A 16,027-nucleotide genomic window follows, 5' to 3' on the forward strand; every position below is an offset into this window, starting at 1 on the left:
TAAAGGGGTTTGTTACTTGTGACACCCAAAACGTTTGTATGAAAGGACTTTTGAAGGTTTAGAAACTATACCTGCAACGAGGATTTATCCGCAAATTTCTAGACCACTCAAAAGTTCTCTCATCAATGGCATTCAGGGTATCAATCTCAATAACTCCTTTCTTCTGAGTCATCCCATTATTCATAGGATTTCTTTTAGAAGTATACATGAACTGGTTATTTGCAACCATCTCAATGAGTTCTTGGGCTTCTGCAGGCATCTTCTTCAAATGAAGGGATCCACCAGCAGAGTGGTCCAACGACATCTTGGACAATTTAGATAGACCATCATAGAATATACATAAGATGCTCCATTCTGAAATCATGTGAGAAGGACACCTTCTGATCAATTGCTTGTATCTTTCCCAAGCATCATAGAGGGATTCACCTTCCTTCTGTCTGAAGGTTTGGACTTCCACTCTAAGCTTGCTCAACTTTTGAGGTGGAAAGAATTTGGCCAAGAAAGTATTGACCAATTTTTCCCAAGAGTTCAAGCTTTCTTTAGGTTGTGAGTCCAACCATATCCTAGCTTTGTCTCTTACAGCGAAGGGAAAAAGCATAAGTCTGTAGACCTCAGGATTAACCTCATTGGTCGTAACAGTGTCACAGATTTGCAAGAATTCAGCCAAGAACTGATGAGGATCTTCCAATGGAAGTCCATGAAACTTGCAATTTTGCTGTATTAGAGAAACTAATTGAGGCTTAAGCTCAAAGTTGTTTGCTCCAATTGCAGGAATTGAGATGCTTCTTCCGTAGAAGTCAGAAGTTGGTGTAGTAAAGTCACCAAGCACCTTCCTTGCATCTCCACCATTGTTGTTATTTTCGGCTTCCATGTTTTCTTCTTTTTCGAAAATTTCTATTAGGTCCTCTCCAAAGTTTTGTGCTTTAGCTTCTCTTAGCTTCTGATGAGCGGATATTTTATACGCTTTTTGGGGTTAATTTCATATAGTTTTGAGTATGTTTTAGTTAGTTTTTAGTCTATTTTCATTAGTTTTTAGGAAAAATTCATATTTCTGGACTTTACTATGAGTTGTGTGTTTTTCTGTAATTTCAGGTATTTTTCTGGCTGAAATTGAAGGAGCTGAGCAAAAATCTGATTCAGGCTGAAAAAGGACTGCTGATGCTGTTGGATTCTGACCTCCCTGCACTCAAAGTGGATTTTCTGGAGCTACAAAACTCGAAATGGCATGCTTCCAATTGCGTTGGAAAGTAGACATCCAGAGCTTTCCAGAAATATATAATAATCCATACTTTGCACAAGAATAGACGACCTAAACTGGCGTTCAACGCCAGTTCTCTACCCAATTCTGGCGTCCAGCGCCAGAAAAGGATCAAAAGCTGGAGTTGAACGCCCAAACTGGCATAAAAACTGGCGTTCAACTCCACAAATGGCCTCTGCACGTGAATTGCTTAAGTCTCAGCCCAACACACACCAAGTGGGCCCCAGAAGTGGATCTCTGCATCATCCATCATAGTTTACTCATATTTTGTAAACCTAGGCTACTAGTTTAGTATTTAAACAACTTTTAGAGACTTATTTTGTATCTCATGACATTTTAGATCTGAACTTTGTATTCTCTGACGGCATGAGTCTCTAAACTCCATTGTTGGGGGTGAGGAGCTCTGCTGTGTCTCGATGAATTAATGCAAGTATTTCTGTTTTCCATTCAAACACGCTTGTTCCTATCTAAGATGTTCATTCGCTCTTAACTGTGATGAAGGTGATGATCCGTGACATTCATCACCTTCCTCAAACCATGAACGTGTGCCTGACAACCACCTCCGTTCTATATCCGATTGAATGAGTATCTCTTAGATTCCTTAATCAGAATCTCCGTGGTATAAGCTAGAACTGATGGCGGCATTCATGAGAATCCGGAAAATCTAAACCTTGTCTGTGGTATTCCGAGTAGGATTCAGGGATCGAATGACTGTGACGAGCTTCAAACTCGCGAGTGCTGGGCGTTAGTGACAGGCGCAAAAGGATGAAGAATCCTATTCCAGTATGATCGAGAACCGATAAATGATTAGCCGTGCTGTGACAGAGCATGTGAGCATATTCTTCACTGAGAGGATGGGATGTAGCCATTGACGACGGTGATCCCCTACATACAGCTTGCCATAGGAGGACGTGCGTGTGTGAACAAGAAGACAGAGGAAAGCAGAGATTCAGAAGACAAAGCATCTCCAAAACTCCAACATATTCTCCATTACTGCATAACAAGTAACCTTTAATTTATGCTCTCTTGGTTATTCGCAATTCAACTGATAAACATAATTGACTTCCTGACTAAGATTTACAAGATAACCATAGATTGCTTCAAACCAACAATCTCCGTGGGATTCGACCCTTACTCACGTAAGGTATTACTTGGACAACCCAGTGCACTTGCTGGTTAGTGGTACGAGTTGTGAAAAGTGTGATTCATAATTCGTGCACCAAGTTTTTGGCGCCGTTGCCGGGGATTGTTCGTGTTTGAACAACTGACGGTTTATTTTGTTGCTTAGATTAGGAAAATTTTTCTTTTTGGTTTAGAGTCTCTTATTATTGTTCTTGGTTAAAAATATCCTTCTTTAAAACAAGTGTTACATTTTACTGCCCAATTGGCTAGAGCGTTAGTCTAAGCCCGTGGCAGTTTGGTACACTCTTTTTAAAACCTTTTTCAAAAATAATATTTAATATTTTCTCTATTAAATTTCGTGCCAAACTTTAAGTTTGGTGTTTTCCTGTTGATTTCCCTTGATTTTCGAAAAATTTATTTTGGTTTTCAAAAAATTTGAAGTTTGGTGTTCTTCCTTCATGTTCTTGTATTCTTGAGTTTTTCTTGTGTCTTGATCTTAAAATTTTTAAGTTTGGTGTTCCTTGGTGTTTTCCCTCCAAAATTTTCGAAAATAAGGAGCATTAGATCTAAAAATTTTAAATCCTGTTCTATCTTATTGTTTTTCTCTTTCCTCTTAAAAAAAAAATCAAAAATATCTTTTCTCTCTATTTTAAAAACAAATTTTCGAAATATATTTCAAAAAAAAATTCAGATTTTTATTTCAAAATTTAAAACCTTTTTCAAAAATCATCATATCTTTTTCAAAATCTCCTAACCACTTTCTCTCTCCTCACTTTTTTGAAAATCTTTTACTCATTTTTATTTATTTTATTTTGATTTATTTTATTTTTGAAAAAAATTAATAAATAAATAAATAAAAATATTTTTTCTATTTTACATCATCTCCCTTTCTCCATCATGGACCTAAGCGGAAATGAACAGTCCAGGAGGACTCTGGGGTCATATTCTAACCCCTCTACTGCTTCATATGGGAGTAGTATCTGCATACCCTCCATTGGAGTCAGTAGCTTTGAGTTGAATCCTCAGCTCATTATCATGGTGCAGCAAAGCTGCCAGTATTCCGGTCTTACACAGGAAGAACCTACAGAGTTTCTGGCACAATTTTTACAAATTGCTGACACAGTACATGATAAGAAAATAGATCAGGATGTCTACAGACTATTACTGTTTCCATTTGCTGTAAAAGATCAAGCTAAGAGGTGGTTGAATAACCAACCTAAAGCCAGCATAAGGACATGGAAACAGCTGACAGAAAAATTCCTGAATCAGTATTTTCCTCCAAAAAGGATGACACAGCTAAGGCTGGACATCCAAGGCTTTAAACAAGGAGATAATGAATCTCTTTATGATGCCTGGGAGAGATACAGAGAGATGCTACGAAAATGCCCCTCTGAAATGTTTTCAGAGTGAGTTCAGTTAGACATCTTCTACTATGGGCTTGCAGAAGGAGCTCAGATGTCTCTAGATTACTCAGCTGGTGGATCTATCCACATGAGAAAGAAAATTGAAGAGGCTCAAGAGCTCATTGATACAGTTGTCAGGAATCAGCATCTGTACCTAAGCAGCAACCCTTCCATGAATGAAGAGGTTAAAACAGTAACTGCTGAACTCAGTCCTGTAAAACAAGCTGCTGAATTCAATCAGCAATTGGACTTTCTAACAAAGCAGCTAGCCGAATTCAAAGATAGACTACAAGAGACAAGGATGGCTAATATACATATGGATGAACAGTTTAGGCAAACAAAGCAGAAGCTGTCAAGACAAATAATAGAAGAATGCCAAGCAGTTCAATTAAGAAGTGGAAAAACATTAAATACCCCACCTCAAGGCAGCAAAAAGCCAAGAAATGAGCAAACCACCCAAAATTCACCTGAGGACAGTAAGAGCCCAGGGAAAAATAATTCTGGCACTAAAACGCCAGAAAATTGGTGGAAGGCTGGCGCTGAACGCCCAGACCATGCCCAAAACTGGCGTTCAACGCCAGAAACAAGGCAAAACTGGCGTTCAACGCCAGAAATGGGCAAGGATCTGGCGTTGAACGCTCAACTTGGGCAAGATCTGGCGCTGAATGCCCAAAATAGGCACAATTCTGGCGTTCAGACGCCAGGAACAGACAAGGAGTTGGCGTCTAACGTCACTCCAGTTTCTAACTCTGGCACTCAATTGCCAGTGAGGGATCAGACACACACGACTGTTGATAACAACCCCTCTAAAAAGGCTTCTTCAACCACTTCTGTAGGCGATAAACCTGCAGCAACTAAGGTTGAAGAATATAAAGCCAAGATACCTTATCCTCAAAAACTCCGGAAAGAGGAGCAGGATAAGCAATTTGCTCGCTCTGTAGACTATCTCAGAACTCTTGAAATAAAGATTCCATTTACAGAAGCACTTGAGCAAATACCTTCTTATGCCAAGTTCATGAAAGAGATCTTGAGTCATAAAAAGGATTGGAGAGAAACAGAAAGAGTTCTCCTCACTGAAGAATACAGTGCGGTCATTCTGAAAAGCTTTCCTAAAAAGCAAAAAGACCGTGGGAGTTTTCTGATACCATGCATATTAGAAGGTAATTGTACCAAGACAGCTTTATGCGATCTTGGGGCAAGCATCAACTTAATACCTGCATCCACTATCAGAAAGCTTGGTTTAACTGAAGAAGTTAAACCAACCCGGATATGTCTTCAGCTCGCTGATGGCTCCACTAAATACCCATCAGGTGTGATTGAAGACATGATTGTCAGGGTTGGGCCATTCGCCTTTCCCACTGACTTTGTTGTGCTGGAAATAGAGGAGCACAAGAGTGCTACTCTCATTCTAAGAAGACCCTTCCTAGCAACTGGACGATCCCTCATTGACGTCCAACAGGGGGAAATAACCCTGAGAGTCAATGATGATGAGTTTAAGTTGAACGCTGTTAAAGCCATGCAGCATCCAGACACATCAACAGACTGCATCAAAGTTGATCTTATTGACTCTTTGGTAGAAGAGATCAACATGGCTGAGAGTCTCGAATCAGAGTTGGAACATATCTTTAAAAATGTTCAGCCTGATTTGGAGGATTCAGAGGACATGAAAGAGCCTCTGAAAATTTTTCTGGAAGAGGAAAAACCTCCTAAACCCGAGCTTAAGCCACTACCACCATCCTTGAAATATGCATTTCTAGGAGAAGGTGACACTTTTCCAGTGATCATAAGCTCTGCTTTAAATTCACAGGAAGAGGAAGCGCTTATTCAAGTGCTAAGGACACACAAGACAGCTCTTGGGTGGTCCATAGGTGACCTTAAGGGCATAAGCCCAGCTAGATGCATGCACAAAATCTTATTGGAGGATAATGCTAAACCAGTGGTTCAACCACAGAGGCGGCTAAATCCAGCCATGAAAGAAGTAGTGCAGAAAGAGGTCACCAAATTACTAGAGGCTGGGATTATTTATCCTATTTCTGATAGCCCCTGGGTGAGCCCTATCCAAGTCGTCCCAAAAAAGGGAGGCATGACAGTGATTCATAATGAAAAAAATGAACTGGTTCCTACAAGAACAGTTACAGGGTGGCGTATGTGTATTGACTACAGAAGGCTCAATACAGCCACCAGAAAGGATTATTTTCCTTTACCATTCATAGACCAGATGCTAGAAAGACTAGCAGGTCATGAGTATTACTGCTTTTTGGATGGCTACTCAGGCTATAACCAGATTGCAGTGGATCCCCAGGATCAAGAGAAAACAGCATTCACATGTCCATCTGGAGTGTTTGCTTATAGAAGGATGCCATTCGGGCTGTGTAATGCGCCTGCAACCTTCCAGAGATGCATGCTCTCTATTTTCTCTAACATGGTGGAAAAATTTTTGGAAGTTTTCATGGATGACTTCTCAGTATATGGAGACTCATTCAGCTCCTGTCTTGATCACCTAAAACTTGTTCTGAAGAGATGCCAAGAGACCAACCTAGTTTTAAACTGGGAAAAATGTCACTTCATGGTGACTGAGGGGATTGTCCTTGGGCATAAAATCTCTAACAAGGGAATAGAGGTGGATCAAGCAAAAATAGAGGTAATTGAAAAATTACCACCACCTGCCAATGTTAAGGCAATCAGAAGCTTTCTGGGGCATGCAGGATTCTATAGGAGGTTTATAAAGGATTTTTCAAAAATCGCAAAACCTCTAAGCAATCTGCTAGCTGCTGACACGCCATTTGTGTTTGACACAGAGTGTCTGCAGGTGTTTGAAACACTGAAAGCTAAGCTGGTCACAACACCAGTCATTTCTGCACCAGACTGGACATTACCATTTGAGTTAATGTGTGATGCCAGTGATCATGCCATTGGTGCAGTATTGGGACAGAGGCAGGACAAGCTTTTGCATGTCATTTATTATGCCAGTCGCGTTCTAAACGATGCCCAGAAAAATTACACAACCACAGAAAAAGAATTACTTGCAGTGGTTTACGCCATTGACAAGTTCAGATCATACTTAGTTGGATCAAAAGTGATTGTGTACACTGACCATGCCGCTCTTAAATATCTACTCACAAAGCAAGATTCAAAACCCAGGCTCATCAGATGGGTATTGCTTCTGCAAGAGTTTGATATAGAAATAAGAGACAGAAAAGGGACAGAGAACCAAGTGGCTGATCATCTGTCCCGGATAGAGCCAGTGGAAGGGACGTCCCTCCCCTTTCTTGAGATCTCTGAGACGTTTCCTGATGAGCATCTATTTGCCATTCAGGAAGCACCATGGTTTGCCGATATTGCAAACTATAAAGCTGCAAGGTTCATACCCAAGGAGTACAACAGGATACAGAAGAAGAAATTAATTACTGATGCAAAGTATTACTTGTGGGATGAACCTTATCTCTTTAAGAGATGTGCAGACGGAATAATCTGTAGGTGCGTGCCTAGAGAAGAAGCACAGAGGATCCTGTGGCATTGCCATGGATCTCAATATGGAGGCCATTTCGGAGGTGAGCGAACAGCCACCAAGGTCCTCCAATGTGGCTTCTATTGGCCCACACTCTATAAAGATTCCCGAGAGTTTGTACGTAATTGTGACAGTTGCCAAAGAGCTGGTAATCTGCCTCATGGTTACGCCATGCCTCAACAAGGAATCTTAGAAATTGAGTTGTTTGACGTATGGGGAGTTGACTTCATGGGACCTTTCCCACCATCATACTCAAACACTTATATTCTGGTGGCAGTTGACTATGTATCAAAATGGGTTGAGGCTATTGCCACACCCACCAATGATACTAAAACAGTGCTGAAGTTCCTCCAGAAACATATCTTTAGCAGGTTTGGTGTCCCTAGAGTACTAATCAGTGATGGGGGCACTCACTTCTGCAATAAACAGCTTTACTCTGCCATGGTTCGGTATGGAATTCGCCACAAGGTGGCCACTCCATATCATCCACAAACCAATGGGCAAGCTGAAGTCTCTAACAGAGAATTAAAGAGAATCCTGGAACGGACAGTAAATACCCGTAGAAAGAATTGGGCACGGAGCTTGGATGATGCTCTGTGGGCTTACAAGACAGCATTCAAGACCCCCATAGGGACATCTCCATACCAACTCGTGTATGGTAAGGCATGTCACCTGCCCGTGGAACTGGAACATAAGGCCTACTGGGCAACCAGATTCCTAAACTTTGATGCCAAATTAGCAGGAGAAAAATGATTGCTCCAGCTAAATGAGCTAGAGGAATTCAGATTCACAGCTTTCGAGAATGCCAAGCTTTATAAAGAAAAATAAAAAAAATGGCATGACAGAAAGCTGTCATCTAGAATCTTTGAACCAGGACAGAAGGTCCTGTTGTTTAACTCTAGACTCAGGCTATTCCCCGGGAAACTAAAATCCCGGTGGAGGGGACCATACGTGATTACAAGTGTATCACCATATGGTTATGTGGAGCTTCAGGATATTGATTCTGATAAGAAGTTCATTGTCAATGGACAAAGAATCAAGCATTATCTTGAAGGCAACATTGAGCAAGAATGCTCAAGGCTGAAGCTAGATTAAAAGCTCAGCAAGGTCCAGCTAAAGACAATAAAGAAGCGCTTGCTGGGAGGCAACCCAGCCATGGGGCAACAATCCTCTAAGCATTTTACCCTATTTCTATTTTTATTTTTATTTGTTTATATGGAGTTCATTGAAAACAAGGTAAATAATCATTTACAGAAGACCTCGGCACACAAAACAGAGAAAAAGAGCTCATTGGCAAGAAAATGCCAGTAAAAGTATATTTTGGGCGTTCAACGCCCAAAATGGGCATCCACTGGGCGTTGAACGCCAGTAATGGTAGCAATCTGGGCGTTCAACGCCAGAAAAGGGGCACCCACTAGGCGTTGAACGCCAGTAATAGCAGCAGATGGGCGTTGAATGCCCAGGAGAGCAGCAGTTGGGCGCTGAACGCCCAAAACAGGCAGTGTTTGGGCGTTCAAACGCCAGGAAGGCAGGGAGGAGCCAAACTCATTTTTCTACACGTATTTCCATTTTAATTTCAAATTTTATGTTTCAATGCATGATTTTTACATGAACATGTTAAGAACCCTAATTTCTGAAATCCTTAATTTCTAAAAATCCCTCTTTCCAAATTCAATCCAACTCTTTTCAAATCTTTTCTGAAAACAAATCTATCTTTTTCACTCTAAAATCTTTTCAACTAATCCATATCTTTTTCAAATCTCCATATTATCTTTTTCAAAATTCAGATTTATCTTTTTAAAAAATCTATCATATCTTTTCAAAATTAAACTATATCTTTTATCTTATCTTTTTCAACTCAATCTTTTTATCTTATCTTTCCCAATTTTTCGAAAATCCACCCCCCATCCCTTTAAATTTGGGTTCGGCCTCCCTCCTCCTCCATCAACAATTGCCCCTAGCTCTCCCTCTACCCCTCTCCTTTCTTTTCTTTTGCTTGAGGACAAGCAAACCTCTAAGTTTGGTGTGTTTATCCGAGATCACTAAGATCATGGCTCCTAAAGGAAAACAACCCACTCCAAGAGGCAAGAAAGAGAGCGTTCCAAAACCACTTTGGAATCAAGGGAAGTTCTTATCTAAAGAACATTCAGACCATTATCTTAAAGTAATGGGTCTGAGATCAGTGATCCCGGAAGTTAGATTCGATCTGAAAGAAGATGAATATTCGGAGATCCAGGAGCAAATTCGAATCAGGAACTGGGAAGTCCTAGCTAATCCTGAAACGAAAGTGGGAAGAAACATGGTCCAGGAGTTCTATGCTAATATGTGGCAGACTGACAAGCAAAAACTATCCGGAACTGCCTTTTATGAATTTCGGACCATGGTCAGAGGAAAGATTGTTCATACCACCCCTGACAAGATCAGAGAGATCTTAAAGCTACCTCAGCTAAACGATGATCCAGACTCCTTCAACAGGAGGATGATGAGAGCAGACATTGACCTGGATAAGATTCTAGAGGACATATGTATCCTTGGAGCCAGGTGGACCACCAACACAAAGGGTGTCCCAAATCAACTCAAGAGAGAGGATCTCAAACCAATCGCCAGAGGATGGCTGGACTTCATTGGGCGTTCTCTGTTGCCCACTAGCAACCGTTCTGAAGTTACAGTTAAAAGAGCAGTGATGATCCATTGCATCATGATGGGAAAGGAAGCGGAGGTTCATCAGCTGATTTCAGCTGAACTCTACAAAATTGCTAACAAAAATTCTAAAGAGGCCAGGTTGGCTTATCCAAGCGTGATTTCTCTGCTCTACAAGGACGCTGGAGTGAGGATGGGAATAACTAAGTATATCTCAATTGAGAAGCCAATCACCAAAGCATCAATGGAAAAACAACAAGCACAGGATGATCCCATCAAGAAGAGAGCACAGGAATTCCTCCCAGAGATCCCTCAATCTGAATACTGGGAGTATCTTGAGACGTCTGTTACCAAGATACGGGAAGCTATGGAGCAAATAATAAAAGAACAGAAGGAACACAGTCAAATGCTGACCTATATGTTTAAAGAACAAGAGGAGCAAGGGCGTGACTTAAGGGAATTGAAGCGCCAAAAGTCTTCTCTTATAGGACCGAGCACCCCAAGGATCAGAAGAACCCCCGTTCCCCTAGAATAAAGGTTGTTAATTTCCAATTTCTGCCTTAACTCTGTGACAGTGTCCTTATAGAAGTTTACCTTAGGAGTCATATAGTAGTAATTAGTATCTATTTTGATTTTATCTCCAATTAAGCTATAGTTTATTTTTCTCATCATCAGCAAACATGAATAAAGTAGTAGATCTTTTGAATAAGAGGCAATAAAATTTCGAGTTTTAATAAGAGAAATTCTAATTAGTTAAATGTGGTGGCAATGCTTTCTGTCTTCTGAATGAATGCTTGAACAGTGCATATGTCTTTTGAATTTGTTGTTTAAGACTGTTAAATATGTTGGCTCTTGAAAGAATGATGAGCATGAGACATGTTATTGATAATCTGAAAAATCATAAAAATGATTCTTGAAGCAAGAAAAAGCAGCAAAGAACAAAGCTTGCAGAAAAAAAAAATATTAGAAAGAAAAAGAAAAAGCAAGCAGAAAAAGCCAAAAGCTCTTAAAACCAAGAGGCAAGAGCAAAAAGCCAATAACCCTTAAAACCAAAAGGCAAGGGCAAATAAAAAGGATCCCAAGGCTTTGAGCATCAGTGGATAGGAGGGCCAAGAAGGAATAAAATCCTGGCCTAAGCGGCTAAACCAAGCTGTCCCTAACCATGTGCTTGTGGCGTGAAGGTGTCAAGTGAAAACTTGAGACTGAGCGGTTAAAGTCAAGGTCCAAGCAAAAAGAAGAGTGTGCTTAAGAACTCTGGACACCTCTAGCTGGGGACTTTAGCAAAGCTAAGTCACAATCTGAAAAGGTTCACCCAGTTATGTGTCTGTAGCATTTATGTATCCGGTGGTAATACTGGAAAACAAAGTGCTTAGGGTTACGGCCAAGACTCATAAAATAGCTGTGTTCAAGAATCATCACACTGAAATAGGAGAATCAATAACACTATCTGAATTCTAAGTTCCTATAGATGCCAATCACTCTGAGCTTCAATGGATAAAGTGAGATGCCAAAACTGTTCAGAAGCAAAAAGCTACTAGTCCCGCTCATCTAATTAGAATCTGAGCTTCACTCAAAAACTCTGAGATATTATTGCTTCTCAACCTATTAGTCTTCTATTTTATTTGTCTAGTTGCTTGAGGACAAGCAACAGTTTAAGTTTGGTGTTGTGATGAGCGGATATTTTATACGCTTTTTGGGGTTAATTTCATATAGTTTTGAGTATGTTTTAGTTAGTTTTTAGTCTATTTTCATTAGTTTTTAGGAAAAATTCATATTTCTGGACTTTACTATGAGTTGTGTGTTTTTCTGTAATTTCAGGTATTTTTCTGGCTGAAATTGAAGGAGCTGAGCAAAAATCTGATTCAGGCTGAAAAAGGACTGCTGATGCTGTTGGATTCTGACCTCCCTGCACTCAAAGTGGATTTTCTGGAGCTACAGAACTCGAAATGGCATGCTTCCAATTGCGTTGGAAAGTAGACATCCAGGGCTTTCCAGCAATATATAATAGTTCATACTTTGCACAAGGATAGACGACGTAAACGGGTGTTCAACACCCGTTCTCTGCCCAATTCTGGCGTCCAGCGCCAGAAAAGGATCAAAAGCTGGAGTTGAACGCCCAAACTGGCATAAAAACTGGCGTTCAACTCCACAAATGGCCTCTGCACGTGAATTACTTAAGTCTCAGCCCAACACATACCAAGTGGGCCCTAGAAGTGGATCTCTGCATCATCCATCATAGTTTACTCATATTTTGTAAACCTAGGCTACTAGTTTAGTATTTAAACAACTTTTAGAGACTTATTTTGTATCTCATGACATTTTAGATCTGAACTTTGTATTCTCTGACGGCATGAGTCTCTAAACTCCATTGTTGGGGGTGAGGAGCTCTGCTGTGTCTCGATGAATTAATGCAAGTATTTCTGTTTTCCATTCAAACACGCTTGTTCCTATCTAAGATGTTCATTCGCTCTTAACTGTGATGAAGGTGATGATCCGTGACATTCATCACCTTCCTCAAACCATGAACGTGTGCCTGACAACCACCTCCCTTCTATATCCGATTGAATGAGTATCTCTTAGATTCCTTAATCAGAATCTCCGTGGTATAAGCTAGAACTGATGGCGGCATTCATGAGAATCCGAAAAGTCTAAACCTTGCCTGTGGTATTCTGAGTAGGATTCAGGGATCGAATGACTGTGACAAGCTTCAAACTCACGAGTGTTGGGCGTTAGTGACAGGCGCAAAAGGATGAAGAATCCTATTCCAGTATGATCGAGAACCGACAGATGATTAGCCGTGTTGTGACAGAGCATGTGAGCATATTCTTCACTGAGAGGATGGGATGTAGCCATTGACGACGGTGATCCCCTACATACAGCTTGCCATAGGAGGACGTGCGTGTGTGAACAAGAAGACAGAGGAAAGCAGAGATTCAGAAGACAAAGCATCTCCAAAACTCCAACATATTCTCCATTACTGCATAACAAGTAACCTTTAATTTATGCTCTCTTGGTTATTCGCAATTCAACTGATAAACATAATTGACTTCCTGACTAAGATTTACAAGATAACCATAGATTGCTTCAAACCAACAATCTCCGTGGGATTCGACCCTTACTCACGTAAGGTATTACTTGGACGACCCAGTGCACTTGCTGGTTAGTGGTACGAGTTGTGAAATGTGTGATTCATAATTCGTGCACCAGCTTCCTCTTCAGAGTCTTTTCAGGTTCAGGATCAACTTCAACAAGAATGTTCTTATCTTTGTTCCTGCTCATATGAAAAAGAAGAGAACAAAGAGAGAAGAGGAATCCTCTATGTCACATTATAGAGATTCCTTTATGTGAGTAGAAGAATAGAAGAATAGAATGAAGAAGGGAGAAGAAGAAGAATTTGAACACAGAGAGAGAGAAAGGGTTCAATTTTTAAGAAGAGAAGTGTTAGTGAATAAATAAAATAAATAGAAAGAGATGAGAGAGAGAGAGAGAGAGAGAGAGTGTGTCTGTATTCGAATTTTTAATTAAAAGAAAAGAAAAATATTTTTATTTTTATTTTAATTGTGAGTTAGAATTCGAAATTTAAGAGAAGAAATAAAATAAAATTAGAATTTAAAACAATTAGTTAATGAAAAAGAATTTTGAAAAAGTGGTTAGTTGTTTTCGAAATTAATGAGAGAGAGAAGTAGTTAGGTGGTTTTGAAAAAGATAAGAAATAGTAAACTTTTTAAAATTAAAACAAACAAGTCAAGTGGTTAATTGAAAAAGATTTGAAAATAATTTTTGAAAAATTAAGAAGTTAGAAAAAGATTTTGAAATTAAGTTTTGAAAAAGATATGATTGAAATTTATTTTAAAAAAGATTTAAAAAAGAAATTTAAAAAGATTTGATTTTGAAAATTAAAGTTGATGACTTGACTAACAAGAAACTAAAAGATATGATTCTAGAATTTAAAGATTGAACCTTTCTTAAGAGGAAAGTAACAAACTTGAAATTTTTGAATCAAAACATTAAATGTTAGCAATAATTTCAAAAATTATGAAATAAAATTAATAAAAAGATTTTGAAAAATTTATTTGAGAAATTCAAAAATATTAAGAAGAAAAATGAAAAAGATTTGATTTTTGAAAAAGATTTGATTTTTGAAAAAGATTAGAAAAGATAGAGTTTTAAATTGAAATTTTGACTTGACTAACAAGAAACAACTAAATTTTAAAAATTTTTGACCAAATCAACCCAAAATTTCGAAATTTATGAGGAAAATAAGGAAAGATATTATTTTTTTATTTTTGAATTTATGAAGAAAGATTATTTTGTTGTTTTTCTCTTTCTTCATTAAACAACAAAATGAAACAAAACATAAAAATTTAAGATCAAAACAAATAATGCATGCAAGAACACTTTGAATGTCAAGATGAACACCAAGAACACTTTGAAGATCATGATGAACATCAAGAACATATTTTTGAAAATTTTTAAGAAAAGAAAGACATGCAAGATGCCAAACTTAGCAATTTTTTAATGTTTAGACAATATGCATTCGAAAATGCATATGAGAAACAAGAAAAGACACAAAACAAGAAAATGAAAGATCAAACAAAGAAAATCACCAAGAACAATTTGAAGATCAAGAAAGAACACATGATGAATTTTCGAAAATTTTAAGAAAATAAAAAAAATTGCAATAGACACCAAACTTAAAATTTGACACAAGACTCAAACAAGAAACACAAAATTTTTTTGGTTTTTATGATTTTATTAATTTTTTGTATTTTTCAAAAATTATTTTAGAAAAAGAAAATAAAGACATTCAAAATTTTTAATAAGAATTCCAGGATTCGTGCAATGTTAGTTAAAAGCTTCGGTCCAAAAGAATTAGACATGGCCAAATGGCCAGCCAAGCTTTAGCATAACAATTACAAACATGTCTTTTCTACAATGGAAAGTGGAAACCTCGGTCCAAAAGATTAGACATGGCTTAACAACCAGCCAGGCTTCAACATATCTCATGAAACTCTAGAATTCATTCTTAAAAAATCTGAAAAACATATAGATTTTTTTTGAATGATTTTTCGAAAATAAAAAAAAATAAAAAGCTTAAACATAAAATAAAATTACTTAATTTAAGCAACAAGACAAACTGTCAGTTGTCCAAACTCGAACAATCCCTGGCAACGGCACCAAAAACTTGGTGCACGAAATTGTGATTCACACTTTTCACAACTACGCACAACTAACCAGCAAGTGCACTGGGTCGCCCAAGTAATAAACCTTATGTGAATAAGGGTCGATCCCACGGAGATTGTCGACTTGAAGCAAGCTATGGTCAGCTTGTAAATCTCAGTCAGGCGGATTCAAAGGATTATGAGTAGTGACAATTAAAATATAAATAAAACATAAAATAAAATAAAGATACTTATGTAATTCATTGGTGGAAATTTCAGATAAGCGTTTGGAGATGCTTTGTTGCTTTTGAACCTCTGCTTTCCTATTGTCTTCTTCCAACCATGCATGCTCCCTTCCATGGCAAGCTGTATGATCCTCTCGGATGAAAAATACCAGGTACGATCTCTGCACGGCTAATCAACTGTCAGATTTCTCGTCTCGGATGAAAAATACCAAGTACAGTTACTGCACGGCTAATCATCTGTCGGTTCCTGCTAGCGCGGAATAGGACCCTTGTCCTTTTGCACACTTTCACTGCGCCCAACATTCGCAAGTTTGAAGCTCGTCACAGTCATCCCTTCGCAGATCCTACTCGGAATACTACAGACAAGATTTAGACTTTCCGGATCTCAGGAATGGCTGCCAATTAGTTCTATCCTTTACCATGAAGATACTAATATCACGGACTCGGTCCGTGTATTAGATATCCAAGAGATACGCACTCAAGCTGTCCCCCAATGACTACGTTGAGCTCAGATAGAACGGAAGTGGTTGTCAGGCACGCATTCATAGGTTTGAGAATAATGATGAGTGTCACGGATTATCATATTCTCTATATTGAAGTACAAGTGGGTATCTTAGAATAGAATCAAGTGTGATTGAATAGAAAACAGTAGTAATTTCATTAATTCATGAAGAGCAGCAGAGCTCCAC

At 38.7% G+C, this 16,027-nt stretch overlaps 1 non-coding gene across 1 annotated transcript; it reads left to right on the plus strand.

Moving 5' to 3' along the window:
- Nucleotides 1–358: 358 nt before the first annotated feature.
- Nucleotides 359–466, plus strand: LOC148565149 (small nucleolar RNA R71). Its single transcript, XR_015884989.1, has one exon. It is a non-coding gene; the product is annotated as a small nucleolar RNA R71 (small nucleolar RNA).
- The last annotated feature ends 15,561 nt before the right edge of the window (nucleotides 467–16,027 follow it).

This window comes from Arachis ipaensis, chromosome B5, assembly GCF_059453495.1.
Source record: "Arachis ipaensis isolate K30076 ecotype BB chromosome B5, ASM5945349v1, whole genome shotgun sequence".
Taxonomy (NCBI): domain Eukaryota; kingdom Viridiplantae; phylum Streptophyta; class Magnoliopsida; order Fabales; family Fabaceae; genus Arachis; species Arachis ipaensis.